Here is a 6000-nt window from a genome sequence, read left to right on the forward strand (position 1 = left end):
TTTGCGCACTAATTGCTACTGCACTGTCTTCTCTCTTTATTGCCGATGTACGTACGTAATGTGTGTAGTTGTTTTTCTGCTTCGTTGTAACCTCTGTGGTAGCATGGCGAATGGTGGCGAGCGGCGCCGTCGCAGCTGCATAGCAGCCGCTTTCGGCGCTCGCTCGAGAAGCAAAAAGCGCATATAACTTTCTTCACATGACATTTTATTGAAGGAAACGTAAATTGCTGCACGTTTAGGCAATATTTGGGCTATAATATCGGTAACAATAACAAAGAAAACGAAAAAGATTCGAAATACTGCTGTGGTAAAACCTGAATACAGGAATGCGTACATCGAGCACGCGTACAATATAAATAGGATACGAAAACGCATAATACAGCATAATACAATCACATAAGCAGGGTAAGCATATAAAGTGCTACATCAGCGTAAATAAGTGTACACATACGAGTTGTACAGATTATGACTAGCAGCATGAAGCGAAACAATCCCGCGCATTGAAATATATCATAACAAAACAAGTTGTTCGAATGGTTGGTGCATACTGTGCAAAAGATAATGACGCAACGCAAGCCGAAGAAAACAAGGGGTATAGGAAAAACACCCTTTCCTGTACTTTTTTTTTTTATTGCCCTGCGTTGTGTCACTCCCTTTTGCACATATACACACACACATACTTTTGCATATATGTACACAGAAAGTGCATCTAACAGTCATAGCCTTTGGCTCATGTAGACGAACCCATGGAGCATAAGTAGATCAATAGTCATAATATGCTGCAGTGCTACAGCATATTATTTTGTAAAAGCAGTGAGACAAATCTACCGTTTGGCTCAGCTATCCCTGATCATGTTTTCCTCCAGGTAAATGTGTTGCAGGCAAGCTCACGTGATGTGAACAAGATACGCGATGCTTTAATTTTCAAGTAATAAAGGGAGAAAAACGCAACGAAGAATTGTCTAGACTCAGTTGCAGAGGTGACCTTTGAAATTTGTGGAAACATTGTGGTTGTGACTGGTGAACAACAGGAATGATCACAGGTCATTAGTCAAGTTGGAAGTTGTGCGAAATACTCAAGGTAACATGAAATATACACGAAGATAAGCATCTTATCAAAGAAATAAGTAGAGTAAAGTGCAAAGTTGAACGCAGCTTCCCTATTATTTTTCTACTAGGTATCATGTTGGATCCATCACAATGTCAGAAGATTTTCTGAGCAGTACTTAAATTGCAGATGGGAAACGCTGCACAGTTTCATCATAATGTGTCATTAACTAGAACTGCATCGCTTGTCATTCGTTGCTTCAGGAAGTGGAATGTCGGAGTTTGCAGAGTTTAGTTAACAAGAAACACAGTTGCTCTACACAAACAGTACGTTGTGAATAGTTTCAGTGAGTATGGATGCATGCTTCTATTTCAAACTAACATGCATGTCAACCGAGTCGCAGCTTCTGCACAAAACCCCTCTGGAATCCTCACAGAGCTGAGCACTTCATCAATGTATCTTTTATTCCTGTGAATAGCTGACACCATCAGTTCTTTGCAGTGGCACAACAGTTATGACCAGAGGTTTGTAATTGAAAAGTGACAGAGCCCCTGGGTGCTGAAAATCTTTTGGACTTGGCGAGCACCTGAATTCATGCATGCTTCAACCTTCGTGGCCCGTCACAGTGGTCTAGTGGTTACGGTGCTCAACTGCTGGCCCGAACGTAGTGGGATTGAATCCCGGCTGCATATCAATGGATGCAATACGCTTGAGGCCCATCTGCCTAGATTTAGGTGCACGTTAAAAAAACGCCAGGTGCTCAAAATATCTGAAGTGCTCCACTACTGCATGCCTCATATTCGTATCATGGTTTTTGGACATAAAACCTCCACATTTTTATTAATCAACCTATTTTTGCAACGTTCATTGTGAATTAATCACACTGTTACTGTTTGTAAAGACTGCTTCAGTGTAAAACGAGTCGTCAGTATTATATAAATTTTGGCATTTTTTGGGAGGCTGGATGTTTGATTGCCTTCCAAACCATGTCAAGCAAACAGAAAGAAAGCAGAACGAGCAGGGTTTTCCAGTGCATTTTGGGAAGTGTTGGCATTTCCCAATACTAAAGCAATCCAGAACCTCTGGTTGTAATACTCATGCTGATAGGGGCACACAAGGCTTCAAAAAAAAAGTTAGTCGGTTAAACTTGTATAATACAAAAGTAACGCAGCAGGAGCAAAAGTAGTCAATGCATTACATACAACCACAGCAGAATTATAAATACACATATATAAATATATACCTACATAAAATATACATATATACATAAAAATACGTACATATACACATAAAAAAAAGAAATAGTGCAACACATCTAAAAAATGGATAGGAAATGGGTGCAGAAGGCTGCACTGGAAATCCAATTTACATAATCATGTTCTAGAAAGGCACAGGATAAATTTAGCCTGCTACTTTACGTTATTGCTGGCAGAAGCACTGTGCCTTGACTTTGTTTCTCGTGTGTTTTTGTTTACAAATGTAATGTGCCAATGTAGCCTTGTGCGGCAGATTAAGAAATTTCTCAGTGCAGCCAACTGAACAGAAAATAGCTTGCCGGATTGGCATCCTTTCCACCAGATTTTTGCACACATTGGAAAAATGTGCACAATAGTTGATTTCATGTCTGAAGGCCGAATCTAATTCCTTTATGTAATTCAGACATGATTCAGAGGTTACTGCAATGGAACCGAGGAGTTTCTCGGGTACACCACTTTCCTTGAGTAGTGCAAAGAATTGGTGTCGTCCATGGAGAGAGCCTCCATCCACTTCAAGGAGTGTTCTCTCACATATGCACTCACTAGTCCTCAGTTCAAGAAAGCTGTTCACAAGAGTACCAGCGACATGGTACACAACATTTTCATACACCATGTCAGTCGCATCTTGTGAAGATGCCTGCACATCAGATGAATCAGAGGCCTGCTGCGTGCTGTGGCTTGTGGTTGGTGTGCTGCTATAGTTGACAACAATGCAGATGCACTCTCCAAGTTGTTGAGGAAAGCAATTGTTGTCACCTCACAGTTTCCTTGAGAAAGCTTGAAGAGCTTGCCAATCCAAATATGTTTTAGAGCCGCCACGAATTGGTACACATTTGGTGTCTCATTGCAGCCATGTTTTTGACAAATGATTCCAAAAAAGTTTTCTAGGGGATCTTGCTGCAATCAACGTGTGAAAAAGATGAGTGAAATCAAAGTCCTCTTTTAAACCAGTCCACAGCAACAACAAGGCTTTGATTCTAATCTGCCAACCTTTAACAGTGCGCGGCTGCTTGTCCCGAGGACTACCAAAGTGCCATTGGGCAATCCAACTGATGCATGACTCAAGGGAAGCACGGTGTTCCGACCCATCAATCATTGCATACCGCAACTTATCATCCTGATTTTTTGGGGTCGAACTGTTCTGGCTGTCAAAAATCTTATCCATTCTTTCTGTGAACAGAGCTGTAAATTTAGCATCAAGAGGAAGCTCTTGAATGGCAATGAGAGTGGGGAGTGCCACAGAGACAGATTCACTGAATACTTGTGTGGCATACTTCACTCTTATGTCAGCCACGGCCGCTGGATGAAAAGCGCACTTTTTATCCAGCGGCCGTGTGTCAGCAAAGGGCATCTTGTAGATATGTTGCTCTTTGAGCTTCCTTAGCAATCTTTCTTTTTTAGACGTTCAGTTGGTGTGTTAGAGGCGTGATTTGCGAGTATTTTTGTAAAAGGTTTCAATGTACGCCCAGTCAACAACCTCGGAGCCAATCGTGAGCTTGTGTTTTCTCAAATTATTCCGCGTGCATTTTATCAGGTGTGGGATGTCAAACATGAAGTATAGTTTGCAGTTGTTGACAGTAAAACATGGTTCATGAAGAGAATGGATCAGCATTCTTGACAGGCTGACATTGTTTGACCCTTGATCATAGATGACCACTTTTACCAAAAGACCTTCTTTTTTCAAGCTGCATAATTACATCTAATAGCAGCTTGTGCATTGCAAGAGCTGACGTTGCATTGCGGGACGCTGCAAAGGCTACTGGCTGCATCTAAATTCTGGATATGCCAGACACAGCCATTAGAATGGCTGCATTTGCCACACGAGATCTTGTGTTTCCATCATATGTGTAGCCAATCACTATATCTTTTGATTGATCGTACATCAAATGTCTTTTCAAGGCTATTTAATCGAATAAAAGACAGCATGCTTTGTCTTGCAGAGGCCAAGCTTTAATGATTGATTCTATTGCATCCATGGCACCTGGAATGATACCAGGTGTCATTGGGATGTCTGCCAGCCAGCACCTGAGTGTCCGCACATGTGGCAAGTGAAGCATTTCTCTGAGGAAGCGTGAATTGAGAGTGAACTGTTTCATCCATTTGGACCAATGTTTTTTTTTTTGGGGGGGGGGGAATGTACCAAGCCTGATTCGTGCTTTAAGCAGTTCAAAAAAGGTCCTTTGACAAATCCGGTTCAAGCTTGTTTAAAACCTCCTGCTGCGTTACTCGCCTCGCCTCGTCCCTTTTTTTCATCTGACCGACTGCCTTGCGGTACCTTTCACTTCGTGAGTGAAGTGTTAGCAGCTTCTTTTTGGTGCGAAGGGTGTGCACAGAGCTGCGTTTTCTTCGCCCACTTTCTTGGCGTTTCTTGCATCTGCTCCGCGCTGCTGCCCTCCTTGGAAAATTGGAGGCCGCTCGGACTAGGCTCAGCTGAAAAAAAAAGACATGGAAGAATGCGAAGGTATAGGCTTTCATCAGTCTTGTAGAGAAAGAAAAATTACGATTAAGCTATCAGGGCGCAATCACAGGGCTACTAATATACGGACCACTATGTGCTGCCATGCCATTTTTCATTGGAAGCAATGTGTATTCTGCGACTGAGACAGGAATCATAATTGATTTATACATTCCAAGCATTTTATCTTCAAAGAATCATCCATGATTAAGGAAATATCACAAAGCATTGCAAAAATGAACATTTCATGAAATGCTGAACAGAGGCAATGACATTTACAAAGTGGAGGATTTTGAATTATTCATCTCATAAATAGCTATCTGGGCTGCATAAGCCACATTTACATGAATGCACACCTTGATTGTGCATCATATTCCGCTGGCCTATCTCGCAGAGCTACGCTCATCACAACAAATCGGACAGCACAATTTTCAGTGTGAACTATGTAGGTGCAACTGCACCCACCTTATATTTGAAATATAAATAATTGCGTGAACTAAATCACGGGTTGCAGGCCCTGAACTATATGTATGGTTTTGTCAACATTATAGGTTGTGACAATATTACACAGGCTTAGGTGTCCATATCTACTAGGAAAACATCAAGACTACTGGTCCATGCTTCCTTATGCAGATGCAGGATGTGTACTTTGCAATAATTCTCTCTCTCACTTTTTGCACTTACCATCACTTGGTGAAACCTGTGACGGTGGTGTGGGCCTTCTTGTGGTTGTGCTTGGCGAAGCGGCTGTTGAAAAAGAAATAAATATGCTATAAAAGGCTGGCAAGCAGGTATTTTAATACCCTCACTTTGCATTGCACGTGTGAATACTGAGCAACAGACTTATGGAGCAATTTTCACATGTGCGTGAGGAAAACTACTCAGTGTTTTCATCTCTATGGAATGAGCTCAACAAAGAAAGCACTGAGTCTATGCACTGATGTAGAAAAAGAAAAGATATCTATACCACGCAACAAAGTTTTCTTGCAGGGAGGTTGGTTTGTTGTGAACTCATACCGAGCTCCACAAACACTAGAGGAGTAAGGACGGAAACAGGACAGAGTACAAACTATTTATACTGTGAGATGCCAAAAGCCATTTTCGCTGCTCTATCTCCCTGTTTCTTCATTTTGCATTTGTGCAGCATGCTATCAGTTCATCCATACCATGCAAACAGTGCACTCAGACATTCTTACTGGAAAGCATGCAAAATGATACTCTATGAGTGCAAGCAAACATTT

Source organism: Rhipicephalus sanguineus, chromosome 1, assembly GCF_013339695.2.
Source record: "Rhipicephalus sanguineus isolate Rsan-2018 chromosome 1, BIME_Rsan_1.4, whole genome shotgun sequence".
Lineage (NCBI taxonomy): Eukaryota > Metazoa > Arthropoda > Arachnida > Ixodida > Ixodidae > Rhipicephalus > Rhipicephalus sanguineus.